At 40.0% G+C, this 18,615-nt stretch overlaps 1 protein-coding gene across 6 annotated transcripts in view; it reads right to left on the bottom strand.

Moving 5' to 3' along the window:
• Nucleotides 1-18,615, bottom strand: part of INPP4B (inositol polyphosphate-4-phosphatase type II B) — an 849,925-nt gene that overhangs the window by 701,241 nt on the left and 130,069 nt on the right. The gene's annotated exons all lie outside the window — the stretch shown is intronic.

An 18,615-nucleotide genomic window follows, 5' to 3' on the forward strand; every position in this document is an offset into this window, starting at 1 on the left:
TCTTTAAGAGAAATCCTCCCACCTTTTTTCCTAATACAGTGCCATCCCATTAATTATCTTGTCTCTATCAAGGCTCCTTAGTTAAGTCTTTCTGATATGGTTTGGATTTGTGTCCCACCTAAATCTCATGTTGAATTGTAATCTGCAGTGTTGGAGGAGGGATGTGATTGGATCATGATGGTGGACTTCCCGCTTTCTGTTCTCATGATAGTGAGTGAGTTCTCATGAGATCTGGTGGTTTAAAAGTGTGTAGCACCTCCCCCTTCACTCTCTTCCTCCTGCTCTAGCCATGTAAGATGTGCCTCCTTCCTCTTGGCCTTCTGCCATGATTGTAAGTTTCCTGAGGTTTCCCCAGCCATGCTTTCTGTACAACCTGTGGAAACATCAGACAATTAAACTTCTTTTCTTTATAAATTACCCAGTCTCAAGTAGTTCTTTATAGCAATGCAAGAACAGGCAAATACAGAAAATTGGTAGCAGGAACTGGGCATTGCTATAAAGATGGCTGAAAATGTGGAAGCACGTTTGGAACTGGGTAATGGACAGAGGTTGGAACAGTTTAGAGGGCTCAGAAGAAGAAAGATAAAGGAAAGTTTGGAACGCCCTAGAGGCTTGTTAAATTATTGTGACCAAAATGCTGATAGTGATATGGACAATGAAATCTAGGCTGAGGTGCTCTCAGATGGAGATGAGGAACTTATTGGGAAATGGAGCAAAGGCCACTTTTGTTATGCGTTAGCAAAGAGGTTGGAGGCATTGTACCCCTGCCCTAGAGATTTGTGGAACTTTGAACTTCAGAGTGATGGTTTTGGGTATCTGGTGGAAAAAATTTCTAAGCAGCAAAGCATTCAAGATATAGCTTGGCTGCTTCTAACAATGTATGCTCATATGTGTAGGCAAAGAGATGATCTGAAACTGGAACTTACTTTTAAAAAGGGAAGCAAAGCATAAAAGTTTAGAAAATTTGCAGCCTCACCATGTGGTAGAAAATAAAAACTCATTTTCTGGGGAAGAATTCAAGCAAGCTGCAGAAATTCGCATAGGTAAAGATGGAATGTTAATAGCCCAGACAATGGAGAAAATGCCTCAAAGACATTTCAGAAAACTTCAAGGCAGCCTCTCCTATCACAGGCCCATAGGGAGGAATGGTTTTGTGGGCTGAGCCCAGGGCCCTGCTGCCCTGTGTAACTCAGGACAGTGCTCTCTGAATCCCAGCCACTCCAGCTCCACCTGTGGCTCAAAGGGCCCCAGATACATCTCAGGCTGCTGCTCCAGAGTGTGTAAGCTATAACCCTTGGTGGCTTCCATGTGGTGTTAAGCCACATGCACAGAGGGCAAGAGTTGAGGCTTGGGAGCCTCTGCCTAGATTTCAGAGAATGTATAGAAACACCTGAATGTCCAGGCAGAAGTCTGCTGCTGGGGTGAACCCCTCATGGAAAACTTCTACTAGGGCAATATGGAGGGTAAATGTGGGGTTAGAGGCCCCACAGAGAGTCTCCACTGTGGCACTGCCTAGCAGAGCTTAGAGAAGAAGGTTACTCCAGACCTCAGAATAGTAGATCTACCAATAGCTTGCACCATGTGCCTGGAAAAGCTGCAGCCACTCAACGCCAGCCTGTGAAAGCAGTGGAGGTGGCTGTACCCTACAGAACCACAGGGGCAGAGATGACCAACGCCTTGGGAGCCCATCCCTTGCATCAGAGTGCCCTAGATGTGAGACATGGAGTCAAATGAGATTATTTTGGAGCTTTAAGATTTAATAACTGCCTTGCTGGGTTTTGGACTTGCATGGGACCTGTAGTGCCTATGTTTTGGTTGATTTCTTCTTTTTGGAATGAGTGAATTTATCCAATGCCTGTACTCCCATTGTATTTTAGAAGTAACTAACTTATTTTTAATTTTACAGACTCATGGGTGGAAGGGACTCCCCTTGTCTCAGATTAGACTTTGGACTGTGGACTTTTGAGTTAATGCTGAAATGAGTTAAGACTTTGGGGGACTGTTAAGAAGGGGTGGTTGCATTTTGAAATGTAATAAGGACATGAGATTTAGGAGAGGCCAGAGGTGAAATAATATGGTTTAGATTTATGTCCTTGCCCAAATCTCATGTCAAATTGTAATCACTAATGTTGGAGGAGGGGTCTGGTGGGATGTGATTGTATCATGGGGGCAGACTTCCCCCTTGCTGTTCTCATAATAGTGAGTTCTCATGAGATCTGGTTTTTTAAAACTGTGTAGCACCTCCCCTTCACTCTTTCTCCTGCTCCAGCCATGTAGGATGTACATCCTTCCTCTTCTCCTCCCACCATGAGTGTAAGTTTCCTGAGGCCTCCCTGGCCATGCTTCCTCTACAGCCTGTGGAACCATGAGCCAATTAAACCTCCTCCTGTATTAATTACCCAGTATTAGGTAGTTCTTTATAGCAATGCACGAATGGACTAATACACATTCTTTTCAACTTATTACCTGCTTTGTCTCAGAAGGGAAATTGTCCTTTGATCTGTAACCCCCTCTATCTACTGCCCACCTCTCATTTCCTTTCAAGTTTATTTTTCATATTGTTCTATAAGCTTTAGTATTGCATTAGCATAGATTTACAGCCCAGGAGGAAATAATCATTTCTGTTGGCCTATGCAACTTTTCTAACTTTCAAAAAATATATTACTTAATGCTATTTGTTTATTAGACAAATCTGTATTAGCCTCTAGTATATGTCAAGCACTGTTCAAGAAGGATCCATTCCAGATCTCAAAAGGGATGAAAGCTCTCCAGCATAGTTAACTCCTTCTGCCCTAGGCCATGGATCTCCATCTTAGAGGTCATAGAGGCAGAATAAAATCAAAGTAGAGAAGCTTGGCCGGGCGGGGTGGCTCACGCCTGTAATCCCAGCACTTTGGGAGGCCGAGGCGGGTGGATCACGAGGTCAGGGGATCGAGACCATCCTGGCTAACACGGTGAAACCACGTCTCTATTAAAAATACAAAAAATTAGCTGGGCGAGGTGGCGGGCACCTGTAGTCTCAGCTACGCGGGAGGCTGAGGCAGGAGAATGGCATGAACCCCGGGGGGCGGAGCCTGCAGTGAGCCGAGATCGCGCCACTGCACTCCAGCCTGGGTGAAAGAGCGGGACTCCTTCTCAAAAAAAAAAAAAAAAAAAAAAAAAAAAAAAAAACCAAAGTAGGGAAGCGAAGCTTGCCCATATTTTTTGTTGGCAGGATAAATTTATGAGCACAAGCCAATGCCTTTAACTGTATACTGAGTCTTAATAATATTAGAATACATTTGGATTAGATTTCCTATTGATTTCCAGTTTGTGACTACACATTGAAGGGTAAAAATTGTATATGTAAGAGAGAGACGATGTTTTTGAAAGTTTCATCAAAATGGCCAAGATATGATACTGACAAACATGGTAGAGGATGTGGACAATGGTTCCAAGAGGCAATTTTTATCCCTGATTGCTACATATGATCATGTTTTTGAAATCATGAGTCAAAACCCTAGAGTGGGTTATAAAATCAATTTAATAAAATATAGCATGTTTAAAAGAAGATAATAAAGAAGAGAATGGAAAATATAAGAGTGTACTGTACATATAAAAAGTAGTTTTTATGTCACAAAATATTATTTTCACATATTGAAAGTCACTTGTTTGTGTCTATCAAGCTTCATGAATGAGCAATCTATATCCTCCACCTATACCTTATTACTTCCCAATCTCAATCAGTTATTTTTGCTTTAGTAACTCCACTAAAACTACTCTTGAAAATGACACAAATTAACTTCTATTTGTCAAATTTGATGTATCTCCTTCAGATATAATACATTCATAGTTGAATTCCCTGCAGTGTTGTACATTGTTCATATCTCGTTAAAACTTGCACTGTCTTTGCTTTTCTGATAGCACAAATGATTCTCTTCCCATCACTCTGGTATTTCTCTCTAGTTTTTGTTCCTTGGTGTTTCTCCCTGACTCTACTCTTTAAATCCTGGCACTTCTGCAGAAGAGAGCATGAGCCTTAGAGAAGCCATATACACTAAAATTGAACTTTATCTCTGCAACATGTCCCTTCCAACACTTCTTCTGGGCCCCATTACTATTGTCTCTTGCCTAGATCTTTCCTTCTGTTGATTGTCAAAAGTGGCTAGAGTGGCCTTAGTGAAAGGAAAGTCAGATCAAAGGTTTTGATTCCTTTTATCAAAACCACTCTTTGGTCCTATGACCTCCTTCCACTCTTTGCTCAGATAGAATCTTCTCAAAGAGGCCTCCCAGGCCTCCCTATTTAAATACATAACTCCAGCCCCACCACAACATGCTCTGACCCCCTTTCCAGCTTTACTTTTCTCCATAGCCCCTTTGTAGAATACTTTGTACCTATTTGTTTACTGCCTGTCTTCTTTAACTGGATCATAAGATTGAGCAGCACGGTAATTTCTGTTTTGTAGACTGCTACATTCCCAGCATCTAGAATCAGTGGCCCATAGAAAAAGACTATTATATTTATTAAAAGAATGAGTGACTATCATCAACAATTTATTATTATTATTATCATGGTAGACCTAAGAGTACACATGGCTATGTGTATTATGCTATTCAGTTATCTCTCACTAATACAGTTTTAAAAAGGACTCTTAGCCATTGCTGTGGTCTGAATGTGTCCCCACAAAATGAATATGTTGAAACTTATTTGCCAATGTAATAGTATTAAGAGGTGGGACCTTTGGAAAGTGATTAAGTCATGAGGACAGAGCCTTTATGGATAAAATTGATGATGCTATATAAGAGGTGTAGGCCGGGCACAGTGGCTCACAACTGTAACCCAAGCACTTTGGGAGGCTGAGGCAGGCAGATCACTTGAGGCCAGGAGTTTGAGACCAGCCTGGTCAAAATGGCAAAAACCCGTCTCTACTAAAAAGTCAAAAATTAGCCCACCATGGTGGCACATGACTGTAGCTCCAGTTACTCGAAAGATCGAGGCATGAGAATGGATTGAATGCAGGAGGCAGAGGTTTCAGTGAGCTGAGATTGTGCCACTGCTCTCTAGCCTGTGTGACAGAGTGAGACTCTGTCTCAAAAATAATAACAATAAATAAATAAAAGAGATCCAAAAGAGATACTCATCACTTTTGCACCTTCTGCCGTGTGAGGATGTAGCAAGAGAATGCTAGCCCTCGCCAGACACCAAATCTGCTGGTGCCTTCATCTTGGACTTCTCAGCTTCTAGAATTGTTAGAAATAAGTTTCTATTGTTTATAAATTAACCAAGCTAAGGCACTTTGTCATAGCAGTAGAGTGACTAAGATAGCCACTAGGCAAAAATAAGAGGTTTTATATGAAATTGACTGAAATTAATAGCCAGGTCTTAAAAGATGAAGACATCTGAATCCTATCCTTAACTGTGTTCCTGCTGGCTGACCCTACAAGATGCAGATACCTACACATGAGCCTGGATGAACAGAAAATCCAAATGTCCAAGGTATGCTGCCATTGGGTCCTTCTTTTTAATCTATTCCATCACACACAAGACGATCTCTATTGGCCTAAAATGTGTTAAAGACAGTTTAGTTTCCTTCTTTTCCTTCTTTTATTTTCCTGGCAATAGCCCATCATTGTATATTGAAAGAAAAAAATTGATAAATTATTGTCTCATGAATTCTAGCCAATCACAAACGTACTTGTTTTCTTTTTTATTCACTACTATAGCATTTTAAAGAGATATTTGTTACCATATAAATGTCAACTAACCCACTAAGATTTTTCCCCTAATAATAAATAAGTACTTCTCCCCAGCCCTCATTCCTAGGGAGAGGAAAGAAAACAACTTAATTTTCTCTCCACATCCCCACTTTATCCCCATCTAATTTTCACAAAATTACAATAACTCTTAGGTTTTACTATTATCTCCATCTTACACATGAGGAAAATAAGACATTAAGGGGAATAACAAACATGTCCAGGCTCTCCATATATCAGGTGGAAGAGCTATGTTTTGACTCTGAGGCCAGTGTTTTGCTACAGCCTAAGGAAAGGAAAGAAACGGGAATTATGGGACAGAGAAAATATTCTGACAATTGTCAAAACCAATAGGACTTGCTGATCAATTGTGAAGAGGCTAAGAGCAAAAGAGAAATTAAGGATGACTCCCAGGTTTCTGGCTTGGTTAATGGGGTAGATGATGGTCTTCAAATAATCTATAGAAGGAAGAGATTGAAAGTACAAGTTTATGGGATCAATTTTGAACATAAGTTCAAGATGTCTCTGGGGATACAATTTTGAAGCTCAAAGTGTAGCCTGGGCTAGAGCTAGAAATATGGAAGTCAAAAGCATTTAGGGAGAATACAGAATCATAGAGGAGGCTAGTAAGTTCACCCAGAAAGAGTCTACTGCATTTGACAAGTGGAAAATCTGAGAAAGAGGAGTTCTATTGGAATGAGAGAGTAAGTGAAAGATTGTTGTGGATCAAAGAGTAAATGGTTGGTGAGAAAGCAGAAACAGAGAAATCTAGTCTTCTGAGAAATACTTAAAGAGAAAAGGAAGCAATTGAACATTCTCTGAAAGACACACAGCGGCACTATTAAATTTTCTTGAACTAATAATCTCCCATTTGATGCCTTCCAAAATCAACCTTTCCAGAAACATAGCTCTGAAAGCCTCATGTCCCAGAAAAGGCCTTGCCAGATATAGTTGTCCATCCTTGAGTGTCCCTGGAGTCCCCTGAAGCAGCCCTCCTTAGGAAATATGTGCTGTCCTCTTCTATATCCTCGGGGTTTTAAGATCCTGCTCATTTAGGAAAGCCGATCTGTCTAAACAAATGCTAATGTGTTAAAGTGTTACCCTTTCCCTGGGTAAACTTTGGGCTGCCTACTTAGGAAACCATGTTTTCTTCTAAAGCAGCATTTTACAATGTGCTTCACTGAAACCTAGTACCACTAGATACAATGAGTATTACATGAAAACATATACTAAAATATAGAAGGCTTAATGGTCCACCAATTTGAGAAAATGCTGGGTTAAACAAAGTTAAACAGATTTCTTTACAGCAAGATTTCTCAGAGACTAATATTCTAATGTGCATCATAAAATTACAGGAGGGGGATATAAAATTCAGCATTTTCCAAAATTACCTGATAAGAGGACTTTCTTAAAGGTTCATCACATGTGTCATAAATTTAGGAATATGTCTCCCTATAGGAACAATATTAGCAGAGGGTATTTCAGGCAATTAGACTAATTAGAGATCAAAATTGGTGCCACTGTCATTGTACCAGGCATCACGCCCTCAACCATGTTCTCTTCTTTTCACTTACTTTCTGCACTTTCCTCACACGTTGACATAAATTCAGGCACAATCACTTTTAATGACAATGGACTTGCTTGAAAATTGAAGTGTTTGTTTTCCCCTTTTGATCAGCTAAAGTCTACGGATTCCATAATAAAAACTGGGATTGCAGCTTGTGGTGCTTTTTATTTCACAGGCCTGTGGTGACTGACTACAAATGAGATAAAGCTGATGAATAAACTTGTTAATCATTGATATTATTTCCCTGCTTCTATTTGATTTTGCTTTTCTCTTTTATAGCTTGCAAGCTCAGTTGTTACAAGAAAAATCAATAAACAAGCTTTTAAGGAAACTTACACCCAGGGAGAATAAAGGCCTTTTTTGCCTTGAAGTTACTCTTTTTCTCTTTCAAGGGAGTAATATCCACTCCAGAGCCAGAGTTCACTTTCAAGTCAACAGGAGCCCTATGTGCTCACGAGAACTCTCTGCTGGGAGAACAAGGGCCCCAAATACTTGCAAAAGATATCTGGGTTATCTTCTGGGAATTGAATTGTTCTACAAATCAGACTGGACTGACGAACAGAAACTGATGTTAATAAGAAATGTTATTATATGTAACTAATGTTAACAAGAAAATAAACAATTGTCCACATGTCCAGTGGCTAGGAAATAAATTAGGTAAGTCTACCAAAGGTAGTCTTTTCATGTGAATATAAAAGAAATATAACCCTATTAACTGAAGTAGAGATTTTCATCTCTGTCCTCTCCCATAGCTCAAACCTGAGTAAGAGACCAAATCCTTTTGAGCTCTCTGCTCTAGGTAAAGAGATTTTCATCATTGAATCCTAGTATTTAAAGGATTTAGCCTTGGGCCACATGTGTGATTTGCAAATTGGAGCAGCATCATCTAATAGAACAGTGAGATGTATTAAAATGCTCTATAATGTTGCAATGTCCAGTATGTTAGCCAGTAGTTGCATATAAATATTGAGCACTTAAAATGTGGCTAGTGTAAAGAAATGCCCAATTTTATTTAATTTGAATTTAACTCAAATTCAAATAATCACATGTGCCTAGTGGCTATCCGCTAGGATAGCACTAGAAAGTAGGAGTAGAATTTGTCAAGTTGGAATACCAGCTTTTTAATAGGGGGCATAGAGTAACATGGGGATCTCTAACCCCATTTTCATCCAAGAATAGCATATCACAAAGCCAGTGAAATACAATACTGAATACAAAATGTCTATAACTACCTGGTAAAGCAAAGTGTGTAGAAATAAAGGCATAGGTGAAAGTGGAATGGCAGTACCAGGTAGAGCAGGGTCTGACAAGTGTAGCAGAAGAGAGCCCTGGGAAGGAGCTCTGGGAGAAGTTAGTGTTGCAGTTAGCTATGAATGCCTAACAAATTATCCCAACATTTAGTGGATTCAAATATTGACATTTGTTTTGTTAACGAATCTGCATTTTAGGCTGGGACCATGGGGAGATAGCTTTTCTCTGTTTCACTCAGTATCACTTGGGCTGTGGCAAGGCTAGGAGCTGAGACCATTTGAAGATTTGTTTATTTACATGGTTGGCAAATGATGCTGGCTGTTGGCAGAGACCTTAGCTGGACTGTCAGCCCGAACACCTTACAAATGGTTACTCCATTAGGCCTGGACTTTCTCACAACATGATAGCCAGATTCTAAGGATAAGTGTCCCAAAAAAGAGAGAGGCAAGCAGCTTCTATGTCAACTTTATGACCTACATTTGGAGATCGCATAGCATTACTTCTCCAGTGCTTAACACAGCAGGCACAAACCCACTCAGGTTCAAGGGAGGGGAAAATAGTCCTCACCTCTTGATGGGGATGCCAACGAGGTTCTGGAAGAACATGTGAGACTGGAGACATTGCTGTGGCCATTTTTGCAAACTAATCCATTGTCATTAATTAAAATTGTTTAGTTCTCAAATAAGAGAAACCTTAGTCAAATCTGTTTAATAACATACACATACATATTCTATAAAAACTAGCAAGCTATAGGCTTCAAGTAGGGCTAGATTCAGTGACCCAAATGATACTATCGCATCTTTCTAATACTTGCTCATTCATTCTGTATCTTGGCTCTTTCTTATCTCTCAATTTTTTTCTTTTAATTTTTAACTGTCTCATTATCTTCCCCAAATGGCAGAACAAAAAATTACTGGCTGCTGTAAGTCAACATCCTGACAATTTTGATCCTAAAAGAAGAATCTTTCTCTCTTAAATAGCATTTGTCATGTTATGGCTATGAATAATTCTGCTCAGGGCACATGCCCAATCCTTGTAGAATCACTGGGTCCTGAAAGGTAAAGTTTCCTAATAGGCCAGGTAGAGGTCCCAAGCCTACCTTAGCAGCAAGTATTTAAATCTCATTCTATTTAAGTTTTTTCATATGTAGGATGGATTTCTGGCTTATTCATTGTGAAACGACCTCAATTCTCCTGCCTCTTCTATCCAACCAATTGTAATGGTCAGTAGCATGCAGTAATTTGTGTCAGTTCTGAACCTTGGGCCTCAAGAGCTCTTTCACATTTCTGCCTTCGCTTTCTTAGAACCCTGCTACCAACATGAGGATAAGGTATTAAGTGATAGGTTAACATAAGTAAAACCTCTAATTCAGTTTCTTACACATAAGAGCAGGATAAATGGTTACAATGATCAATCTTATTATTTCTATTTTCTAGTTTTGTCTTCATAATAACCCTAGGTATGACCATGGCAAGTATTATTGTCCTTTTTATTGATGAGGAAATGAATATACCAAGTGGTTAAAATGTATAGATTACCAAATGTAAAAGTACCGATAGAGTGGGCAGGTAGACCTTGAAATACATGCTAATGAGATTAGTGGCTGCATGAAGGACAATAAATTTTGAGACTAAATTTTATGAGGATGAATTCTGAAATTGACTTGATGGAATTCATAGTGGCTAATATACATTAACTACTTACTATGTACCAGTAACTATTCTAAGTTTCTATTAATATCCTTACTTAAGTAACTAAATTATGTAAGAATCTTTCTTTCCCAGTTTTGTAGAAGAAGGCAATATGAGACACAGAGCTTAAATAGCTCGTTTCGGTCAGGCAGCAATAACCTAAGAAGTTACCAGTCTGGGATTTGAACCCAAACTATCTGGCTACCAAAATGTCCATCAATGGTAGACTGGATTAAGAAAATGTGGCACATATACACCATGAAATACTATGCAGCCATAAAAAGGATGAGTTCATGTCCTTTGCAGGGACATGGATGAAGCTGGAAACCATCATTCTGAGCACACTATCACAAGGACAGAAAACCAAACACCACATGTTCTCACTCATAGGTGGGAAATGAGCAATGAGAACACTTGGACACAGGGCGGGGAACATCACACACCAGGGCCTGTGGTGGAGTGGGTGATCGGGGGAGGGATAACATTAGGAGAAATACCTAATAACGAGTTAATGGGTGCAGCAAATCAACATGGCACATGTATACATATGTAACAAATCTGCACGTTGTGCACATGTACCTTAGAACTTAAAGTATAATAATAAAAAAAAAGAAAGCAAAAAAAAAAATTGCCCCTTGTATACTCTGCTGTCTCTGAAATGAAGAACAAGATGTTAGGAAAGGGGAGAAAAAAGTTAAATTCTAGGTAGAAAGAATGGTAAATGCAAAGCCATCAAGGTAGAAATAAGTAAGTCATATACATATGACATCAACCAGGCTGTATAGCTACAAGACAACATCTGGGTGAGGAATCGACTGGAAATGAGGTTGAGAAAATTTACAATGCAGCAGTGGAAAAGTGGTCTTTGAATGTCACACTGAGGTGTTTGAATTTATGAAATAGCCCAAAGGAAACCCCATTCTCTCATTTTCAACTTAAGCCACATAAGTGTATAAGCAAAAGAACATGTTGAGAAGAAATGCAATGATACATATAGAAATGGAAGTTAGCTTTTTAAGTGGAGTTAAAACAGTTTGTTTAAAATTGGCAGCCTCTCTATTCAAAGTACCTCATGAGCAGTTGTCATTTAACTATAAATTATGAAGAAAGTGGCAGACTGAAGACAGATGCCCCAGTCGGATCTAACTCCTCACCCCTTCTAGAGAGTTCAGTATGGGAAGCATAGGCTAGACTATTCTAGATCAAGCAAACTTGTGCTTCCGCATCAGGCTCAATGATAAGAGTGTCTTCACTGAACATCAAGCTAGTGCTGTGCCTTCCATTCACAAAGGAGTGCCTTCCATTCATGAGGCACAGGGAGTCGGGGCCATGAGCAAATGCTATTCATGAATGAAAGCCACAGCACTAGCTGGATGTTCATGCGAAGTAACTGCAGCATGACTTCAAATGTCTGCCTCATCACCTGCAAACATAATTAAAGAATAACAATCACAGTCTTGGGGAAAATCCTGGTAAGTCCTTTTTACTGGTAGTTCTAAAACAGAGACGCAAAACTCAGTAAGATTTAAGAAACTCAGTGTTAATCTTATGAAGTTAAACCAACAATCCTCAAATATAACAACATCAGTATGAAAGTAAGTATTCCCCTAGCCTATGAACTAGCCCAGTTAGCCCCACCTCACTATACCAACTAAAATAATTTTTAAAAATCTTAAATGTTGGGGGAGGGAGCCAAGATGGCTGAATAGGAACAGCTCCAGTCTACAGCTCCCAGCATGAGCGACGCAGAAGACGGGTGATTTCTGCATTTCCATCTGAGGTACCAGGTTCATCTCAATAGGGAGTGCCAGACAGTGGGCACAGGACAGCAGGTGCAGGGCACCGTGTGTGAGCCGAAGCAGGGTGAGGCATTGCCTCACTTGGGAAGCACAAGGGGTCAGGGAGTTCCCTTTCCTAGTCAAAGAAAGGGATGACAGACCGCACCTGGAAAATCAGATCACTCCCACCCTAACACTGCACTTTTCCAGCAGGCTTAAAAAATGGCACACAGGCCAGGTGCAGTGGCTCACGCTTGCAATCCCAGCACTTTGGGAGGCCGAGGCGGGCGGATCACGAGGTCAGGAGATCGAGACCATGGTGAAACCCCGTCTCTACTAAAAATACAAAAAATTAGCCGGGCGTGGCGGCAGGCGCCTGTAGTCCCAGCTACTCAGAGAGGCTGAGGCAGGAGAATGGCATGAACCTGGGAGGCGGAGCTTGCAGTGAGCCGAGATCGCGCCACTGCACTCCAGCCTGGGTGAAAGAGCAAGACTCCGTCTCAAAAAAAAAAAAAAAAAAAAAAAATGGAACACCAGGAGATTATATCCCGCACCTGGCTCAGAGGGCCCTACACCCACAGAGTCTCACTGATTGCTAGCACAGCAGTCTCAGATCAAACTGCAAAGCAGCAGCAAGGCTGGGGGAGGGGCCCCTGCCATTGCCCAGGCTTGCTTAGGTAAACAAAGCAGCCTGGAAGCTAGAATTGAGTGGAGCCCACAACAGCTCAAAGAGGCCTGCCTGCCTCTGTAGATGACACCTCTGGGGGCAGGGCACAGACAAACAAAAAGACAGCAGTTACCTCTGCAGACTAAAATGTCCCTGTCTGACAGCTTTGAAGAGAGTAGTGGTTCTCCCAGCATGCAGCTGGAGATCTGAGAATGGGTAGACTGCCTCTTCAAGTGGGTCCCTGACCCCTGACCCCTGAGCAGCCTAACTGGGAGGAACCCCCAAATAGGGACAGACTGACACCTCACACGGCCGGGTACTCCTCTGAGACAAAACTTCCAGAGGAACCATCAGGCAGCAGCATTCGCGGTTCATGAAAATCCGCTGTTCTGCAGCCTCCGCTGCTGAGACCCAGACAAACAGGGTCTGGAGTGGACCTCTAGCAAACTCCAACAGACCTGCAGGTGAGGGTCTTGTCTGTTAGAAGGAAAACTAACAAACAGAAAGGACATCCACATCAAAAACCCATCTGTACATCACCATCATCAAAGACCAAAAGCAGATAAAACCACAAACATGGGGAAAAAACAGAGCAGAAAAATTGGAAATTCTAAAAGGCAGAGCACCTCTCCTCCTCCAAAGGAACGTAGTTCCTCACCAGCAATGGAACAAAGCTGGACGGAGAATGACTTTGAAGAGTTGAGAGAAGAAGGCTTCAGACGATCAAACTACACCAAGCTACAGGAGGAAATTCAAACCAAAGGCAAAGAAGTTAAAAACTTTGAAAAAAATTTAGATGAATGTGTAACTAGAATAACTAATACAGAGAAGTGCTTAAAGGAGCTGATGGAGCTGAAAGCCAAGGCTTGAGAACTACGAGAAGAATGCAGAAGCCTCAGGAGCCAATGCGATCAACTGGAAGAAAGGGTATCAGTGTTGGAAAATGAAATGAATGCAATGAAGCAAGAAGGGAAGTTTAGAGAAAAAAGAATAAAAAGAAACAAACAAAGCCTCCAAGAAATATGGGACTATGTGAAAAGACCAAATATACGTCTGATTGGTGTACCTGAAAGTGACGGGGAGAATGGAACAAAATTGGAAAACACTCTGCAGATATTATCCAGGAGAACTTCCCCAATCTAGCAAGGCAGGCCAACATTCAGATTCAGGAAATACAGAGAACGCCACAAAGATACTCCTCGAGAAGAGCAACTCCAAGACACATAATTGTCAGATTCACCAAAGTTGAAATGAAGGAAAAAATGTTAAGGGCAGCCAGAGAGAAAGGTCGGGTTACCCACAAAGGGAAGCCCATCAGACTAACAGCGGATCTCTCAGCAGAAACTCTATAAGCCAGAAGAGAGTGGGGGCCAATATCCTACATTCTTAAAGAAAAGAATTTTCAACCCAGAATTTCATATCCAGCCAAACTAAGCTTCATAAGTGAAGGAGAAATAAAATCCTTTACAGACAAGCAAATGCTGAGAGATTTTGTCACCACCAGGCCTGCCCTAAAAGAGCTCCTGAAGGAAGCACTAAACATGGAAAGGAACAACAGATACCAGCCACTGCAAAATCATGCCAAATTGTAAAGATCATCAAGGCTAGGAAGAAACTGCATCAACTAACGAGCAAAATAACCAGCTAACATCATAATGACAGGATCAAATTCTCACATAACAATATTAACTTTAAATGTAAATGGATTAAACGTTCCAATTAAAAGACACGGACTGGCAAATTGGATAAAGAATCAAGACCCATCAGTGTGCTATATTCAGGAAACCCATCTCACGTGCAGAGATACACATAGACTCAAAATAAAAAGATGGAGGAAGATCTACCAAGCAAATGGAAAACAAGAAAAGGCAGGGGTGACAATCCTAGTCTCTGATAAAACAGACTTTAAACCAACAAAGATCAAAAGAGACAAAGAAGGCTATTACATAATGGTAAAGAGATCAATTCAACAAGAAGAGCTAACTATCCTAAATACATATGCACCCAATACAGGAGCACCCAGATTCATAAAGCAAGCCCTGAATGACCTACAAAGAGATTTAGACTCCCACACAATAATAATGGGAGACTTTAACACCCCACTGTCAACATTAGACAGATCAACGAGACAGAAAGTTAACAAGGATACCCAGGAATTGAACTCAGCTCTGCACCAAGCAGACCTAATAGACATCTACAGAACCCTCCACCCCAAATCAACAGAATATACATTCTTTTCAGCACCACGCCACACCTATTTCAAAATTGACCACATAGTTGGAAATAAAGCTCTCCTCAGCAAATGTAAAAGAACAGAAATTATAACAAACTGTCTCTCAGACCACAGTGCAATCAAACTAGAACTCAGGATTAAGAAACTCACTCAAAACTGCTCAACTACATGGAAACTGAACAACCTGCTCCTGAATGACTACTGGGTACATAAAGAAATGAAGGCAGAAATAAAGATATTCTTTGAAACCAAGGAGAACAAAGACACAACATACCAGAATCTCTGGCACACATTCAAAGCAGTGTGTAGAGGGAAATTTACAGCACTAAATGCCCACAAGAGAAAGCAGGAAAGATCCAAAATTGACACCCTAACATCACAATTAAAAGAACTAAAAAAGCAAGAGCAAACACATTCAAAAGCTAGCAGAAGGCAAGAAATAACTAAAATAAGAGCAGAACTGAAGGAAATAGAGACACAAAAAACCCTTCAAAAAATTAATGAATCCAGGAGCTGGTTTTTTGAAAAGATCAACAAAATTGATAGACCACTAGCAAGACTAATAAAGAAGAAAAGAGAGAAGAATCAAATAGATGCAATAAAAAATGATAAAGGGGATATCACCACCGATCCCACAGAAATACAAACTAACATCAGAGAGTACTACAAACACCTCACACAAATAAACTAGAAAATCTAGAAGCAATGGATAAATTCCTGGACACATACACCCTCCCAAGACTAAACCAGGAAGAAGTTGAATCTCTGAATAGACCAATAACAGGCTCTGAAATTGTGGCAATAATCAATAGCTTACCAACCAAAAAGAGTCCAGGACCAGATGGATTCACAGCCGAATTCTACCAGAGGTACAAGGAGGAACTGGTACCATTCCTTCTGAAACTATTCCAATCAATAGAAAAAGAGGGAATCCTCCCTAACACATTTTATGAGGCCAGCATTGTCCTGATAACAAAGCCTGACAGAGACAAAACCAAAAAAGAGAATTTCAGACCAATATCCTTGATGAACATTGATGCAAAAATCCTCAATAAAATACTGGCAAACAGAATCCAGAAGCACATCAAAAAGCTTATCCACCATGATCAAGTGGGCTTCATCCCTGGGATGCAAGGCTGGTTCAACATAGGCAAATCAATAAATGTAATCCAGCATATAAACAGAACCAAAGACAAAAACCACATGATTATCTCAAGAGATGCAGAAAAGGCCTTTGACAAAATTCACCAACCCTTCATGCTAAAAACTCTCAATAAATTAGGTATTGATGGGACGTATCTGAAAATAATAAGAGCTATCTATGACAAACCCACAGCCAATATCATACTGAATGGGCAAAAACTGGAAGCATTCCTTTTGAAAACTGGCACAAGACAGGGATGCCCTCTCTCACCACTCCTATTCAACATAGTGTTGGAAGTTCTGGCCAGGTCAATTAGGCAGGAGAAGGAAATAAAGGGTATTCAATTAGGAAAAGAGGAAGTCAAATTGCCCCTGTTTGCAGATGACATGATTGTATATCTAGAAAACCCCATTGTCTCAGCCCAAAATCTCCTTAAGCTGATAAGCAACTTCAGCAAAGACTCAGCATACAAAATCAATGTACAAAAATCACAAGCATTCTTATACACCAACAACAGACAGAGAGCCAAATCATGAGTGAACTCCCATTCACAATTGCTTCAAAGTGAATAAAATACCTAGGAATCCAACTTACAGGGGACGGGAAGAACCTCTTCAAGGAGAACTACAAACCACTGCTCAATGAAATAAAAGAGGATACAAACAAATGGAAGAATATTCCATGCTCATGAGCAGGAAGAATCAATATCATGAAAATGGCCATACTGCCCAAGGTAATTTATATTCAATGCCATCCCCATCAAGCTACCAATGACTTTCTTCACAGAATTGGAAACTACTACTTTCAAGTTCATATGGAACCAAAAAAGAGCCTGCATCACCAAGTCAACCCTAAGCCAAAAGAACAAAGCTGGAGGCATCACGCTACCTGACTTCAAACTATACTACAAGGCTACAGTAACCAAAACAGCATGGTACTGGTACCAAAACAGAGATATAGATCAATGGAACAGAACGGAGCCCTCAGAAATAATGCCGCGTATCTACAACTATCTGATCTTTGACAAACCTGACAAAAACAATAAGTCGGGAAAGGATTCCCTATTTAATAAATGGTGCTGGGAAAACTGGCTAGCCATATGTAGAAAGCTGAAACTGGATCCCTTCCTTACACATGATACAAAAATTAATTCAAGATGGATGAAAGACTTACATGTTAGACCTAAAACCATAAAAACCCTAGAAGAAAACCTAGGCAATACCATTCACGACATGGGCATAGGCAAGGACTTCATGTCTAAAACACCAAAAGCAATGGCAACAAAAGCCAAAATTGACAAACGGGATCCAATTAAACTAAAGAGCTTCTACACAGCAAAAGAAACTACCATCAAAGTGAACAGGAAACCTACAAAATGGGAGAAAATTTTCACAACCTACTCATCTGACAAAGGGCTAATATCCAGAATCTACAATGAACTCAAACAAATTTACAAGAAAAAACCAAACAACCCCATCAAAAAGTGGGCGAAGGACATGAACAGACACTTCTCAAAAGAAGACATTTATGCAGCCAAAAAACATATGAAAAAAATGCTCATCATCACTGGCCATCAGAGAAATGCAAATCAAAACCACAATGAGATACCATCTCACACCAGTTAGAATGGCGATCATTAAAAAGTCAGGAAACAACAGGTGCTGGAGAGGATGTGGAGAAATAGGAACACTTTTACACTGTTGGTGGGACTGTAAACTAGTTCAACCATTGTGGAAGTCAGTGTGGCAATTCCTCAGGGATCTAGAACTAGAAATACCCTAAAACCTAAAGTATAATAATAAAAAAAAAAATGGGGTTTCACGACGTTGCCCAGGCTGATCTGGAACTCCTGGACTCAAGTGATCTGCATACCTTAGCCTCCCAAAGTGCTGGGATTATAGGCGTGAGGCATTGCACCCAGCCTATAATTTTCTTATTAATTTCTGAAAAAAATGAGATACTTTTACTCATTCTTAAGGACTAAAAAATGATATGTACTATAATTCATGGAAAATATCATTTTTTCTTATTTCTAGATTATATTGTCAACTCATGAGCAAACATTCATAATACTCTATGCCATCTATCCAAAAGTTGAGTACCTTGTAACAACTGAACAGAGATCCATGAAAGTTTAGAAATTATTAAGGAAAAAAATTAAAGATCAGATTTACTAAGTAAAAAGGGCACAGATGTGGATGCTGAAAAATTAATACTACACAATCTTCTGACGGGCTATAGCACCAAATGCTTTTACAAAAACAGAATGAAACAAACGCAAAGCACAAATACTCATCCAATGATGGCATAAATGAATCATAAAGCATCAAAGCAGAAGTTTAGAGCTCTGGCATCAGGTACAATTTCTGACAAATTACTCAAGTTCACTCATATTCTTCATTGCCATCTCAATGATATAGAGAATACTGGAAGTAAAAATAACTTGTTACATGTGAACAGAAACTGGTTTAGAAAATAATTCCAAAATATTTAATGCCTGCAATCCTACTCTTTGTATGGCAAAAAAAATAGTTCTTAAACTTTCAAATTA

This window comes from Symphalangus syndactylus, chromosome 4, assembly GCF_028878055.3.
Source record: "Symphalangus syndactylus isolate Jambi chromosome 4, NHGRI_mSymSyn1-v2.1_pri, whole genome shotgun sequence".
Classification (NCBI taxonomy): domain Eukaryota; kingdom Metazoa; phylum Chordata; class Mammalia; order Primates; family Hylobatidae; genus Symphalangus; species Symphalangus syndactylus.